Raw genomic sequence first — 17,140 nt, forward strand, 5'->3', positions numbered from 1 at the left:
GAGTCACCTCAGCTCAGGACACCTTAGGGGCTGTCCTGACTGGCCAGTGACTCCTCCTTGTTTTTCTCATTATTTTCTCCGGCCTTGCCGCCAAAAGTGGGGCCTGGCCGGAGGGGGCGGGCAACTCCACTAGCTGGAGTGTCCTGCTGGGTTGGCACAAAGGAGGTGAGCCTTTGAGGCTCACCGCCAGGTGTGACAATTCCTGCCTGGGGGAGGTGTTAGCATCTCCACCCAGTGCAGGCTTTGTTACTGGCCTCAGAGTGACAAAGGCACTCTCCCCATGGGGCCAGCAACATGTCTCGGTTTGTGGCAGGCTGCTAAAACTAGTCAGCCTACACAGATAGTCGGTTAAGTTTCAGGGGGCACCTCTAAGGTGCCCTCTGGGGTGTATTTTACAATAAAATGTACACTGGCATCAGTGTGCATTTATTGTGCTGAGAAGTTTGATACCAAACTTCCCAGTTTTCAGTGTAGCCATTATGGTGCTGTGGAGTTCGTGTTTGACAAACTCCCAGACCATATACTCTTATGGCTACCCTGCACTTACAATGTCTAAGGTTTTGTTTAGACACTGTAGGGGTACCATGCTCATGCACTGGTACCCTCACCTATGGTATAGTGCACCCTGCCTTAGGGCTGTAAGGCCTGCTAGAGGGGTGGCTTACCTATACTGCATAGGCAGTGAGAGGCTGGCATGGCACCCTGAGGGGAGTGCCATGTCGACTTACTCGTTTTGTCCTCACTAGCACACACAAGCTGGCAAGCAGTGTGTCTGTGCTGAGTGAGAGGTCTCCAGGGTGGCATAAGACATGCTGCAGCCCTTAGAGACCTTCCTTGGCATCAGGGCCCTTGGTACTAGAAGTACCAGTTACAAGGGACTTATCTGAATGCCAGGGTGTGCCAATTGTGAATACAATGGTACATTTTAGGTGAAGGAACACTGGTGCTGGGGCCCGGTTAGCAGGGTCCCAGCACTCTTCTCAGTCAAGTCAGCATCAGTATCAGGCAAAAAGTGGGGGGTAACTGCAACAGGGAGCCATTTCTTTACACTGGAGCTCTCTGCCCTTTACCAATCCAGCCACGGGCCCATCCATCTGGCCCATCAAGACTCACTCTCATTTCATCAGTCCATAAAACCTTAGAAAAATCAGTCTTGAGATATTTCTTGGCCCAGTCTTGACGTTTCAGCTTGTGTGTCTTGTTCAGTGGTGGTCGTATTTCAGCCTTTCTTACCTTGGCCATGTCTCTGAGTATTGCACACCTTGTGCTTTTGGGCACTCCAGTGATGTTGCAGCTCTGAAATATGGCCAAACTGGTGGCAAGTGGCATCGTGGCAGCTGCACGCTTGACTTTTCTCAGTTCATGGGCAGTTATTTTGCACCTTGGTTTTTCCACACGCTTCTTGCGACCCTGTTGACTATTTTGAATGAAACGCTTGATTGTTCGATGATCACGCTTCAGAAGCTTTGCAATTTTAAGAGTGCTGCATCCCTCTGCAAGATATCTCACTAGTTTTGACTTTTCTGAGCCTGTCAAGTCCTTCTTTTGACCCATTTTGCCAAAGGAAAGGAAGTTGCCTAATAATTATGCACACCTGATATAGGGTGTTGATGTCATTAGACCACACCCCTTCTCATTACAGAGATGCACATCACCTAATATGCTTAATTGGTAGTAGGCTTTCGAGCCTATACAGCTTGGAGTAAGACAACATGCATAAAGAGGATGATGTGGTCAAAATACTAATTTGCCTAATAATTCTGCACTCCCTGTAGGCGACCGGGCATCGGCACCGAAAAAGGGCATGCATGTGTCGAAGTCATCCGACTCCAGTCGAGATACCGGCACAGAGCACACTCGACCCCGAGACACCGGGTCAGAGCAGACTCGACCCCGAGACGCCGGGTCAGAGCAATGTCGGCACAGAGAGAGCGGCACCGAACCAAGTCGGCACCGAGAAATCTGTAGGCCAAAGAGCAAAAAAGTGTCGTCGGAACATCCGGCCTCGGAACCGAAATCAAGTTCCTACACAGAGGAACAAGGCCTGTCCTCACAAATGAAAACACATAGATTTGGACAGGAACTGGAGACAATGGAGCCAGAGTACACCTAAAGAAGGCTCCACATCCAAAAGGAAACGGGGAAGATCAGCACTCTCCCTCCGATTCGAATGAAACGCGAACTTGCCTTCCAGGAGAAAGACAAGCAGCCACAGGCAAAGGTGGCTAAACAAGTAACCCCGCCACCGTCTCCACATCGCTCTCCGCAACCATCACCGGTAGCCACTCCACCAATGATGCAATCCCCAACTCATACAGGGATGAGTCAGGATGATCCAGACGCGTGGGATCTTTATGATGTGCCAGTGTCGGATAACAGTCCTGACTGTTATCCAGCTAGACCGTCACCACCAGAAGATAGTACAGCCTACGCACAGGTGGTGTCAAGGGCAGCGGCGTTTCATAATGTCAGCTTGCATGCAGATCCAATTGAAGACGACTTTCTATTTAATACACTGTCGTCCACACACAGCCAGTACCAGAGTCTCCCCATGCTACCTGGAATGCTAAAACACTCCAAACAAGTGTTTGAGGAGCCTGTAAAAGGAAGGGCCATTATTCCAAGAGTGGAGAAAAAATATAAACCGCCACCAACATCACACAACAGTTAACACCGGACTCAGTGGTAGTAGGGGCAGCTCGCAAGAGGGCGAACTCACACACTTCAGGAGATGCACCACCTCCAGATAAAGAGAGTCGTAAGTTTGACGCGGCAGGGAAAAGGGTGGCGGCACAGGCAGCAAACCAGTGGCGTATTGCAAACTCACAGGCTTTGTTGGCCAGATACGATAGGGCTCATTGGGACGAAATGCAACACTTTATAGTACATTTACCCAAGAAGTTCCAAAAGAGAGCACAGCAAGTGGCGGAAGAAGGACATAGTATCTCAAACAATCAGATACGGTCAGCAATGGATGCAGCAGACACAGCTGCTAGAACTGTGAACACAGCAGTGACAATAAGGAGACATGCATGGCTGCGTACATCAGGATTGAAGCCGGAAATAGAAAAAGCCGTGCTGAATATGCCATTTAACGGACAGCAGTTGTTTGGGCCGGAGGTGGACACTGCCATCGAAAAGCTCAAAAAGGACACTGATACGACCAAAGCCATGGGCGCACTCTACTCCCCACAGAGCAGAGGCACATTTCGTAGAACACAGTTTCGAGGGGGGTTTCGAGGATAAAGCACGGAACCCACAACCTCACAAACAAGGCCCACTTATCAGAGCCAATATCAGCGGGGAAGTTTTCGGGGACAATATAGAGGGGGACAGTTCCAAAAAAGTAGAGGGAAGTTCCAAAGTCCCAAAACTCCACAAAACAAGCAGTGACTTACACGTCCCAAATCCCCAACACATAACACCTGTGGGGGAGGCTAACCAAGTTCTACAAACAATGGGAGGAAATAACAACAGATACTTGGGTCCTAGCAATTATCCAGCATGGTTATTGCATAGAATTTCTCAATTTCCCTCCAAATGTCCCACCGAAAACACACAATATGTCTAAACAACCCATGGATCTTCTACAACTGGAGGTCCAAGCGTTGTTACAAAAAGAAGCAATAGAATTAGTACCAATTCATCAGAAAGGAACAGGAGTTTACTCTCTGTACTTTCTCATACCCAAAAAGGACAAGACTCTAAGACCTATATTAGATCTCAGAACGTTAAATACCTACATCAAATCAGATCACTTTCATATGGTGACATTACAGGACGTAATCCCATTGCTCAAACAACAAGACTACATCATGACAACACTAGACCTAAAGGATGCATACTTCCATATAACGATACATCCTTCACACAGAAAGTACCTAAGGTTTGTATTCCAAGGGGTACATTGGCAATTCAAAGTGTTGCCATTTGGGATAACAACTGTGCCAAGAGTTTTTACAAAATGCCTGGCAGTAGTAGCTGCGCATATCAGAAGACAGCAAATACATGTGTTCCCGTACCTAGACGATTGGTTAATCAAAACCAACACGCAAGAACAGTGTTCACAACACACAAAGTAAGTCATCGAAACCCTCCACAAACTAGGTTTCTCACTCAACTACACAAAGTCACACCTTCAGCCGTGTCAAACACAGCAATACTTGGGGGCGACAATCAACACAACAAAAGGGGTTGCCACTCCAAGTCCACAAAGGGTACAAGCATTTCACAATGTAATACAGGCCATGTATCCAAAACAAAGAATACAGGTCAAGATGGTGATGAAACTACTAGGCATGATGTCCTCATGCATAGCCATTGTCCCAAATGCCAGATTGCACATGCGGCCCTTACAACAGTGCCTAGCATCACAATGGTCACAGGCACAGGGTCAACTTCTAGATCTAGTATTGATAGACCGCCAAACATACACCTCGCTTCTATGGTGGAACAATATAAATTTAAACCAAGGGCGCCCTTTCCAAGACCCAGTGCCTCAATACGTAATAACTACAGATGCCTCCATGATAGGGTGGGGAGCACACCTCAATCAACACAGCATCCAGGGACAATGGGACACTCAGCAAAGACAATTTCACATAAATCACTTAGAACTACTGGCAGTATTTCTAGCGTTGAAAGCATTTCAACCCATAATAAGCCACAAACACATCCTTGTCAAAACAGACAACATGACAACGATGTATTATCTGAACAAACAGGGAGGAACACACTCAACACAGTTGTGTCTCCTGGCACAGAGAATATGGCATTGGGCGATTCACAACCACATTCGCCTAATAGCACAGTTTATTCCAGGGATTCAGAATCAGTTACCAGACAATCTTTCTCGGGATCACCAACAGATCCACGAATGGGAGATTCACCCCCAAATACTAAACACTTACTTCCAAAGAAGGGGAACACCACAGATAGACCTATTTGCAACAAAAGAAAACTCAAAATGCCAAAACTTCGCATCCAGATACCCACAGGATCAGTCTCAGGGCAATGCGTTATGGATGAGTTGGTCAGGGATATTTGCATACGCTTTTCCCCCTCTCCCACTCCTTCCATATCTGGTAAACAAATTGAGTCAAAACAAACTCAAACTCATATTAATAGCACCAACTTGGGCAAGACAACCTTGGTACACAACACTACTAGACCTCAGTAGTGCCTCATGTCAAACTACCAAACATACCAGATCTGTTAACGCAACACAAACAACAGATCAGACACCCAAATCCAGCATCGCTGAATCTAGCAATTTGGCTCCTGAAATCTTAGAATTCTGACACTTAGACCTTACACAGGAATGTATGGAGGTCATAAAACAAGCTAGGAAACCAACACTAGACATTGCTATGCAAATAAGTGGAAAAGATTTGTTTATTATTGCCATAATAATCAAATCCAGCCATTACATGCATCTGCTAAAGACATTGTAAGCTACTTACTACATTTGCAAAAGTCAAAGCTAGGTTTTTCATCCATTAAAATACATCTTACCGCAATTTCAGCTTATCTGCAATTTACGCACTCAACTTCATTATTTAGGATACCAGTCATAAAAGCGTTTATGGAAGGCCTGAAGAGAATTATACCACCAAGAACACCACCAGTTCCTTCGTGGAACCTCAACATTGTCTTAACTCGACTCATGAGTCCACCTTTCGAACCTATGCACTCATGTGAAATGCAATACTTAACATGGAAAGTTGCATTTTTAATTGCTATCACATCTCTAAGAAGAGTGAGTGAGATACAAGCATTTACCATACGAGAACCATTTATTCAGATACACAAGCATAAAGTAGTCTTACGAACAAATCCTAAATTCTTACCAAAAGTCATATCACTGTTCCACTTAAATCAAACAGTAGAACTACCAGTGTTCTTTCCAGAACCAGATTCAGTAGCTGAAAGAGCACTACATACATTAGACATCAAAAGAGCGTTAATGTACTACATTGACAGAACAAAACAAATTTGGAAAACAAAACAATTATTTATTGCTTTCCAAAAACCTCATACAGGAAATCCAATTTCAAAACAAGGCATTGCTAGATGGATAGTTAAGTGCATTCAAACTTGTTATCTCAAAGCAAAAAGAGAACTGCCTATTACACCAAAGGCACACTCGACTAGAAAGAAAGGTGCTACCATGGCCTTTCTAGGAAATATTCCTATGACTGAAATATGTAAGGCAGCCACATGGTCTACGTCTCATACGTTTACCAAACACTACTGCGTGGATGTGTTAACGGCACAACAAGCCACAGTAGGCCAAGCAGTACTACGAACATTGTTTCAAACAACTTCAACTCCTACAGGCTGAACCACTTCCTTTGGGGAGATAACTGCTTACTAGTCTATGCAAAGCATGTGTATCTGCAGCTACACATGCCATCGAATGGAAAATGTCACTTACCCAGTGTACATCCGTTCGTGGCATTAGTCGCTGCAGATTCACATGCGCCCACCCGCCTCCCCGGGAGCCTGTAGACGTTTCGAAGTTGATCTTGAACAGTTGTAAATTTGTAAATATATCACTTTAAACTACATTATGTACATACATATTCACTCCATTGCATGGGCACTATTACTATAATACACAACTCCTACCTCACCCTCTGCGGGGAAAACAATCTAAGATGGAGTCGACGCCCATGCGCAATGGAGCCTCGATCTCGTGACTCGAAAAGACTTCTTCGAAGAAAAACAACTTGTAACACTCTGAGCCCAACACTAGATGGCGGGATGTGCAAAGCATGTGAATCTGCAGCGACTAATGCCACGAACAGATGTACACTGGGTAAGTGACATTTTCCATATATATATAATATATATATATATATGTGTTCGGTGGCATGTGTAGCTGCAGATACACATGCTGTGCACATCCCGCCATCTGGTGTTGGGCTCGGAGTGTTACAAGTTGTTTTTCTTCGAAGAAGTCTTTTCGAGTCACAAGATCGAGGGACTCCTCCCATTTCGGCTCCATTGCGCATGGGCGTCGACTCCATCTTAGATTGTTTTTTTTCCGCCATCGGGTTTGGACTTTCGCTCCGTGTTTCGGGTCGGAAAGTTAGTTAGAATCTCGGAAAAATCGTCGGTATTGTTTGCGTTCGGTATCGGGTTAGTTATAACAGATCGACACCGACTTTTGAAGAGCTCCGGTGGCCCTTCGGGGTTTTTTCGATCCCCACATCGGGGCCTGGTCGGCCCGGCCACGTGTCTCTTCAAGGCTGATGGAACGGACCCCATTCCGCTTCTGCCCAAAATGCCATAACAAGTATCCATATACAGATCAGCATCTGGTCTGTAACTTGTGTCTGTCACCAGAACACAAGGAGGATACCTGTGAAGCCTGTCGAGCGTTTTGGTCGAGGAAGACATTAAGAGACCGAAGAGCAAGAAGACTGCAGATGGCGTCGGCGCCGACAGGACAAGGGCGTTTCCAGGAGGAAGAAGAAAGCTTTTCCATCCATGAATCGGACTCTGACGAGCTCGATCCCGAAGAAACGCCGAAAACCGTGGGTAAGACATCGAAACATAAAACTCACGAGAAGACAACAAAAGCCCAGGGGACGCCACCGCCAACAGGCCATGGCTTAACCCGAAAAATAGGTGACCGATCATCGGCACCGAAAAAGGGCACGCTGGTGGCGAAGTCATCCGACTCCGGTCGAGATACCGCCACACAGCAATCTCGGGCTCGAGATAGTGGCTCCCAGCAAGTTCGGCACTGAGACAGCGGCACCGAAATGAGTCGCACCGAGAGACCACGATGCCGAAAACAAAAAAGGTTTCGTCGGAACCGAAAAAAGTAGCCGAAAAGGTTTCGATACAGAAACATCCGGCTTCGGAACCAAAATCAAGTTCCTACACAGAGGAACAAGGACTGTCCTCACAAATGAAAAAACATACATTTGGACAGGAATTAGAGGCAATGGAGCCGGACTACACCCAAAGACGGCTCCACATCCAAAAAGAAACGGGAAAGATCAGCACTCTCCCTCTCATTAGGATGAAACGCAAACTTGCCTTCCAGGAGAAAGACAAGCAGCCACAGGCAAAGGTGGCTAAACAAGTAACCTCGCCACCATCTCCACAATGCTCTCCGCAACCATCACCGGTAGCCACTCCACCTATGATGCAATCCCCGACCCACACAGGGATGAATCAAGATGACCCTGATGCATGGGACCTTTATGATGCACCAGTGTCAGATAATAGTCCTGACTGTTATCCAGCTAGACCGTCGCCACCAGAAGATAGTACAGCCTACGCACAAGTGGTGTCGAGGGCAGCGGCATTTCATAATGTCAGCCTACATGCAGAGCCCATTGAAGACGACTTCCTATTTAATACACTGTTGTCCACACACAGCCAGTACCAGAGTCTTCCCATGCTACCTGGGATGCTCAAACACTCCAAACAAGTGTTTCAGGAGCCTGTAAAAGGAAGGACCATTACTCCAAGAGTGGAGAAAAAATATAAACCGCCACCAACAGACCCCGTGTACATCACACAACAGCTAACACCAGACTCAGTTGTGGTAGGGGCAGCTCGCAAAAGAGCAAACTCACATACTTCAGGAGATGCACCACCTCCAGATAAGGAAAGTCGCAAATTCGACACAGCAGGCAAAAGGGTGGCGGCACAGGCAGCAAACCAGTGGCGTATTGCAAATTCACAGGCTTTGTTGGCCAGATATGATAGGGCTCATTGGGACGAAATGCAACATTTAATAGAACATTTGCCCAAGGAGTTCCACAAAAGAGCACAGCAAGTAGTTGAAGAAGGACAGAGTATCTCCAACAATCAAATACGGTCAGCTATGGATGCTGCAGACACAGCTGCTAGAACTGTCAACACAGCAGTGACAATAAGGAGACATGCATGGCTGCGTACATCAGGATTTAAACCAGAAATACAGCAAGCTGTGCTCAGTATGCCATTTAACGGACAGCAGTTGTTTGGGCCGGAGGTGGACACTGCTATCGAAAAACTTAAGAAGGACACTGACACGGCCAAAGCCATGGGCGCACTCTACTCCCCACAGAGCAGAGGCACATTTCGAAAAACACAGTTTCGAGGGGGGTTTCGAGGGCAAAGCACAGAACCCACGACCTCACAAACAAGGCCCACTTATCAGAGCCAATATCTGCGTGGAAGTTTTCGGGGACAATATAGAGGGGGACAGTTCCAAAAAAATAGAGGAAAGTTCCAAAGTCCCAAAACTCCTCAAAATAAGCAGTGACTTACAAGTCACACATCCCCAACACATAACACCTGTGGGGGGGGGACTAAGCAAGTTTTACAAACATTGGGAGGAAATAACAACAGATACTTGGGTCCTGGCAATTATCCAGCATGGTTATTGCATAGAATTTCTCAAGTTCCCTCCAAACGTCCCACCGAAAACACACAATATGTCAAAACAACATATAGATCTTCTAGGACTAGAAGTTCAGGCGTTGCTACAAAAAGAAGCAATAGAATTAGTACCAAACTGTAGGAAGTTGGCTCTGTATGTGCTATTTCAAAGTAAGGAATAGCATGCACAGAGTCCAAGGGTTCCCCTTAGAGGTAAAATAGTGGTAAAAATAGATAATACTAATGCTCTATTTTGTGGTAGTGTGGTCGAGCAGTAGGCTTATCCAAGGAGTAGTGTTAAGCATTTGTTGTACATACACATAGACAATAAATGAGGTACACACACTCAGAGACAAATCCAGCCAATAGGTTTTTATATAGAAAAATATCTTTTCTTAGTTTATTTTAAGAACCACAGGTTCAAATTCTACATGTAATATCTCATTCGAAAGGTATTGCAGGTAAGTACTTTAGGAACTTCAAATCATCAAAATTGCATGTATACTTTTCAAGTTATTGACAAATAGCTGTTTTAAAAGTGGACACTTAGTGCAATTTTCACAGTTCCTAGGGGAGGTAAGTTTTGATTAGTTTTACCAGGTAAGTAAGACACTTACAGGGTTCAGTTCTTGGTCCAAGGTAGCCCACCGTTGGGGGTTCAGAGCAACCCCAAAGTCACCACACCAGCAGCTCAGGGCCGGTCAGGTGCAGAGTTCAAAGTGGTGCCCAAAACACATAGGCTAGAATGGAGAGAAGGGGGTGCCCCGGTTCCGGTCTGCTTGCAGGTAAGTACCCGCGTCTTCGGAGGGCAGACCAGGGGGGTTTTGTAGGGCACCGGGGGGGACACGAGTCCACACAGAAATTTCACCCTCAGAAGCGCGGGGGCGGCCGGGTGCAGTGTAGAAACAAGCGTCGGGTTCGCAATGTTAGTCTATGAGAGATCTCGGGATCTCTTCAGCGCTGCAGGCAGGCAAGGGGGGGGTTCCTCGGGGAAACCTCCACTTGGGCAAGGGAGAGGGACTCCTGGGGGTCACTTCTCCAGTGAAAGTCCGGTCCTTCAGGTCCTGGGGGCTGCGGGTGCAGGGTCTCTCCCAGGCGTCGGGACTTTAGGTTCAAAGAGTCGCGGTCAGGGGAAGCCTCGGGATTCCCTCTGCAGGCGGCGCTGTGGGGGCTCAGGGGGGACAGGTTTTGGTACTCACAGTATCAGAGTAGTCCTGGGGTCCCTCCTGAGGTGTCGGGTCTCCACCAGCCGAGTCGGGGTCGCCGGGTGCAGTGTTGCAAGTCTCACGCTTCTTGCGGGGAGCTTGCAGGGTTCTTTAAAGCTGCTGGAAACAAAGTTGCAGCTTTTCTTGGAGCAGGTCCGCTGTCCTCGGGAGTTTCTTGTCTTTTCGAAGCAGGGGCAGTCCTCAGAGGATGTCGAGGTCGCTGGTCCCTTCGGAAGGCGTCGCTGGAGCAGGATCTTTGGAAGGCAGGAGACAGGCCGGTGAGTTTCTGGAGCCAAGGCAGTTGTCGTCTTCTGGTCTTCCGCTGCAGGGGTTTTCAGCTGGGCAGTCCTTCTTCTTGTTGCAGGAATCTAATTTTCTAGGGTTCAGGGTAGCCCTTAAATACTAAATTTTAGGGCGTGTTTAGGTCTGGGGGGTTAGTAGCCAATGGCTACTAGCCCTGAGGGTGGGTACACCCTCTTTGTGCCTCCTCCCAAGGGGAGGGGGTCACAATCCTAACCCTATTGGGGGAATCCTCCATCTGCAAGATGGAGGATTTCTAAAAGTTAGAGTCACCTCAGCTCAGGACACCTTAGGGGCTGTCCTGACTGGCCAGTGACTCCTCCTTGTTGTTCTCATTATTTTCTCCGGCCTTGCCGCCAAAAGTGGGGCCTGGCCGGAGGGGGCGGGCAACTCCACTAGCTGGAGTGTCCTGCTGGGTTGGCACAAAGGAGGTGAGCCTTTGAGGCTCGCCGCCAGGTGTGACAATTCCTGCCTGGGAGAGGTGTTAGCATCTCCACCCAGTGCAGGCTTTGTTACTGGCCTCAGAGTGACAAAGGCACTCTCCCCATGGGGCCAGCAACATGTCTCGGTTTGTGGCAGGCTGCTAAAACTAGTCAGCCTACACAGATAGTCGGTTAAGTTTCAGGGGGCACCTCTAAGGTGCCCTCTGTGGTGTATTTTACAATAAAATGTACACTGGCATCAGTGTGCATTTATTGTGCTGAGAAGTTTGATACCAAACTTCCCAGTTTTCAGTGTAGCCATTATGGTGCTGTGGAGTTCGTGTTTGACAGACTCCCAGACCATATACTCTTATGGCTACCCTGCACTTACAATGTCTAAGGTTTTGTTTAGACACTGTAGGGGTACCATGCTCATGCACTGGTACCCTCACCTATGGTATAGTGCACCCTGCCTTAGGGCTGTAAGGCCTGCTAGAGGGGTGTCTTACCTATACTGCATAGGCAGTGAGAGGCTGGCATGGCACCCTGAGGGGAGTGCCATGTCGACTTACTCGTTTTGTCCTCACTAGCACACACAAGCTGGTAAGCAGTGTGTCTGTGCTGAGTGAGAGGTCTCCAGGGTGGCATAAGACATGCTGCAGCCCTTAGAGACCTTCCTTGGCATCAGGGCCCTTGGTACTAGAAGTACCAGTTACAAGGGACTTATCTGGATGCCAGGGTCTGCCAATTGTGGATACAAAAGTACAGGTTAGGGAAAGAACACTGGTGCTGGGGCCTGGTTAGCAGGCCTCAGCACACTTTCAATTGTAAACATAGCATCAGCAAAGGCAAAAAGTCAGGGGGCAACCATGCCAAGGAGGCATTTCCTTACACAAACCAACAGAAAGGAACAGGAGTTTACTCTCTGTACTTTCTCATACCCAAAAAAGACAAGAGTCTGAGACCTATATTAGATCTCAGAACATTAAATACCTACATCAAATCAGATCACTTTCACATGGTGACATTACAAGACGTAATCCCACTGCTCAAACAACAAGACTACATGACAACACTAGACCTAAAGGATTCATATTTCCATATACCGATACATCCTTCACACAGAAAGTACTTAAGGTTTGTATTCCAAGGAGTACACTACCAATTCAAGGTGTTGCCGTTCGGAATAACAACTGCGCCAAGAGTTTTTACAAAATGCCTAGCAGTCGTAGCTGCACATATCAGAAGGCAGCAAATACATGTGTTCCCGTACCTTGACGATTGGTTAATCAAAACAAACACGCTAGAACGGTGTTCACAACACACAAATTATGTCATACAAACCCTCCACAAACTAGGTTTCTCAATCAACTACACAAAGTCACACCTTCTGCCGCGTCAAACACAGCAATACTTAGGAGCGACAATCAACACAGTAAAAGGGATTGCCACGCCAAGCCCACAAAGGGTTCAGGCATTTCACAATGTAATACAGGCCATGTATCCAAATCAAAAAATACAAGTCAAAAAGGTAATGAAACTCCTAGGCATGATGTCCTCATGCATAGCCATTGTCCCAAACGCAAGGTTGCACATGCGGCCCTTACAACAGTGCCTTGCATCACAGTGGTCACAGGCACAGGGTCAAATTCTAGATCTGGTGTTGGTAGACCGCCAAACATACACCTCGCTTCAATGGTGGAACAGTATAAATTTAAACCAGGGGCGGCCTTTCCAAGACCCAGTGCCACAATACCTAATAACAACAGATGCCTCCATGATAGGGTGGGGAGCACACCTCAATCAGTACAGCATCCAAGGACAATGGGACACTCACCAAAAACACTTTCACATAAATCACTTAGAACTATTGGCAGTATTTCTAGCGCTGAAAGCATTTCAACCCATAATAAGCTACAAACACATCCTTGTCAAAACAGACAACATGACAACGATGTATTACCTAAACAAACAGGGAGGCACACACTCAACACAGTTGTGTCTCCTGGCACAGAAAAATGGCATTGGGCGATTCACAACCACATTCGCCTAATAGCACAATTTATACCAGGAATTCAGAACCAGCTAGCGGACAATCTTTCTCGGGATCACCAACAGATCCACGAATGGGAGATTCACCCCCAAATACTGAATACTTACTTCCAAAGTTGGGGAACGCCACAAATAGATCTATTTGCAACAAAGGAAAACGCAAAATGCCAAAACTTCGCATCCAGGTACCCACAAGATCAGTCTCAGGGCAATGCGTTATGGATGAACTAGTCAGGGATATTTGCTTACGCTTTTCCCCCTCTCCCACTCCTTCCATATCTAGTAAACAAGCTGAGTCAAAACAAACTCCAACTCATACTAATAGCACCAACATGGGCAAGGCAACCTTGGTACACAACACTACTAGACCTCTCAGTAGTGCCTCATGTCAAGCTACCCAACATACCAGATCTGTTAACGCAACTCAAACAACAGATCAGGCACCCAAATCCAGCATCGTTGAATCTAGCAATCTGGCTCCTGAAGTCTTAGAGTTCGGACATTTAGACCTTACACAGGAATGTATGGAGGTCATAAAACAAGCTAGGAAACCTACCACTACACATTGCTATGCAAATAAGTGGAAAAGATTTGTATATTACTGCCACAACAATCAAATTCAACCCTTACACGCATCTGCCAAAGACATCGTAGGATACTTACTACATTTGCAAAAATCAAAGCTAGCTTTCTCTTCCATTAAAATACATCTTACAGCAATTTCAGCTTACCTGCAAATTACGCACTCAACTTCTCTATTTAGAATACCAGTCATAAAAGCATTTATGGAAGGTCTAAAGAGAATTATACCACCAAGAACATCACCAGTTCCTTCATGGAACCTTAACATTGTCTTAACACGACTCATGGGTACACCTTTTGAGCCCATGCACTCTTGTGAAATGCAATACTTAACATGGAAAGTTGCATTTTTAATTGCCATCACATCTTTAAGAAGAGTAAGTGAGATTCAAGCATTTACCATACAAGAACCATTTATTCAGATACACAAGCATAAAGTAGTTCTACGAACAAATCCTAAATTTTTACCAAAAGTCATATCACCGTTCCACTTAAATCAAACTGTAGAATTACTAGTGTTCTTCCCACAGCCTGACTCTGTAGCGGAAAGAGCACTACATACATTGGACATCAAAAGAGCGTTAATGTACTACATTGACAGAACAAAACTAATTCGCAAAACAAAACAATTATTTATTGCTTTCCAAAAACCTCATACAGGAAATCCAATTTCTAAGCAAGGCATTGCTAGATGGATAGTTAAGTGCATTCAAACCTGTTATCTTAAAGCTAAAAGAGAACTGCCTATTACACCAAAGGCACACTCAACCAGAAAGAAAGGTGCTACCATGGCCTTTCTAGGAAATATTCCAATGACAGAAATATGTAAGGCAGCCACATGGTCTACGCCTCATACATTTACCAAACACTACTGTGTAGACGTGCTAACAACACAGCAAGCCACAGTAGGCCAAGCAGTACTACGAACATTGTTTCAGACAACTTCAACTCCTACAGGCTGAACCACCGCTTTTGGGGAGATAACTGCTTACTAGTCTATGCACAGCATGTGTATCTGCAGCTACACATGCCACCGAACGGAAAATGTCACTTACCCAGTGTACATCTGTTCGTGGCATTAGTCGCTGCAGATTCACATGCGCCCACCCGCCTCCCCGGAAGCCTGTAGCCGTTTAGAAGTTGATCTTGAACATCTGTATATTTGTAAATATATATATTACTTTAAACTACATTATGTACATACGTATTCACTCCATTGCGTGGGCACTATTACTAGCATATACAACTCCTACCTCACCCTCTGCGGGGGAAAACAATCTAAGATGGAGTCGACGCCCATGCGCAATGGAGCCGAAATGGTAGGAGTCCCTCGATCTCGTGACTCGAAAAGACTTCTTCGAAGAAAAACAACATGTAACACTCCGAGCCCAACACCAGATGGCGGGATGTGCACAGCATGTGAATCTGCAGCGACTAATGCCACGAACAAATGTACACTGGGTAAGTGACATTTTCCATATATATATATATATATATATATATATATATATATATATATATATATATATATATATATAATTATAATGCATAGTTTAAAGTAAAGTCCGGAATGTGGAAACAGTGTTGCAGCTGATTTAATTTTTTTCAGTCTTTATCATATGTTTTTCATTGTATATTTATAGGGAGAAAATATATCAGAGAAAGAAGTAATAGAATGCAAGAAAGCTTATTATATCTAGCCTTTTATGGTCTCAGGAAAATAGAAAACATCTACAAAAAGCTGCATCAGTCTTGACATAAGTATTGTTTGGAATTTAGCACGTTATAAGGCCCACTGGGGCAGAATTGGTGTGAAAATGTGTAATTTAGCTGGTAAATTCGATATTTATTTGTTTTCTGATTCTTTAATGTAATTATAATTTTGTATGCAGTTAATGATATAAGGCACATTAGCTTGATGAATGAGTATTATAATATAACATTGAGTTGTGAAGAATTGTTTATTATTCATGAATAACCTTGTTATTGACATTATTGTGAATCTGTACTTCTAGTGTTATATAAGTGACATTACAATGACATATGAAGGAATAATCAGGCCATTTAATTTTTAATATGGAATTTGAAAATAGTAGATATATTTAATCACATTTGAGATATTACAAAATGGCCGACATAATTTTGCAAAAGATCAATATGGATTGATTGTCCGTTTTTCATGTTTTAGGAGCACAGTAAATCTTATGGAAGTGATTTAATAAGTGAAAATCGCAATACAGTTACTTATAATTATCGATTTCTAACTGCTCTTAATATGTTTATTTTCAACAGTGATACGATATAATGTAAAGGCCGTTTAATATGGTTTCACAATTAGGGACAAGGGTATACATGCATATTTTATGTTACAAAATGGCCGACAGATTTTCTAAGAAGTATGACAGTGTTTGACAATCCATTGTTGATGTTTATGAGCACATTAAGTTTTTGCATAGGTTATTTTAGTGGAATGAAGAATGACTACCAAGGCACGTGAACGGTGAGCTAGGGCTCCGAAACGCGTAGGGTTAAATATGTTGCTGCAAACCTAAACAAACTACGCTGTGTGGATTTGAGCCACGGTCCGTCGTCTACTTCGCATTATACTATCGATTTGAGGTGACGAGTGTTTGAATGTTTAAAGGGTTCACTACCCTGCCATCAGCTCGCTGCTTCCAAGTGGCTGGGATTTAGCGACAAGTACTCTGTGCAGATATATGTATATATATAATTCTCACATCGCCCGCCTCCGCGAGAACAACAATCTAACAAAGGACTCGTTGCCCATGCGCAGTATCACCGACAGGAGGAGTCACTCTATCCCGTGACTCGAAAAGATTCTTCAAACAAAAACAACTTGCAACACTCCGAACCCAACAGACCCCGAGTCGGGCATATGCAAAGCATGTGAATCTACAGCACTACATACCACGAACAGATGTCTACTGGGTAAGTAATATTTTCCTTACTTATGGAAAAATAAGGCTCTGCATTTGAGTTGAAAATGCTGAGCAGAAAAAGATTAAAAATCCAAAACACATTTTATTTTGATCACCTTTTAATGGTTTGTTTTTCTCTGTTCCATGCTATTTATTCTATTGTTGTTTTATGTTGAAGAAACCTTTTTCAAAGTGTCTAATAGTGTTCTCTTTAAGAGCAAAGTGAGTTGGAGGAAAAATATTATGATGCTTG

The 17,140-nt window shown here is 45.0% G+C and overlaps 1 protein-coding gene across 2 annotated transcripts in view; it reads left to right on the forward strand.

Moving 5' to 3' along the window:
• LOC138249678 (F-box/WD repeat-containing protein 7-like) overlaps positions 1–17,140 on the forward strand; it is a 326,410-nt gene that overhangs the window by 205,394 nt on the left and 103,876 nt on the right. The gene's annotated exons all lie outside the window — the stretch shown is intronic.

This window comes from Pleurodeles waltl, chromosome 8 (genome assembly GCF_031143425.1).
Source record: "Pleurodeles waltl isolate 20211129_DDA chromosome 8, aPleWal1.hap1.20221129, whole genome shotgun sequence".
NCBI classification, from domain to species: domain Eukaryota; kingdom Metazoa; phylum Chordata; class Amphibia; order Caudata; family Salamandridae; genus Pleurodeles; species Pleurodeles waltl.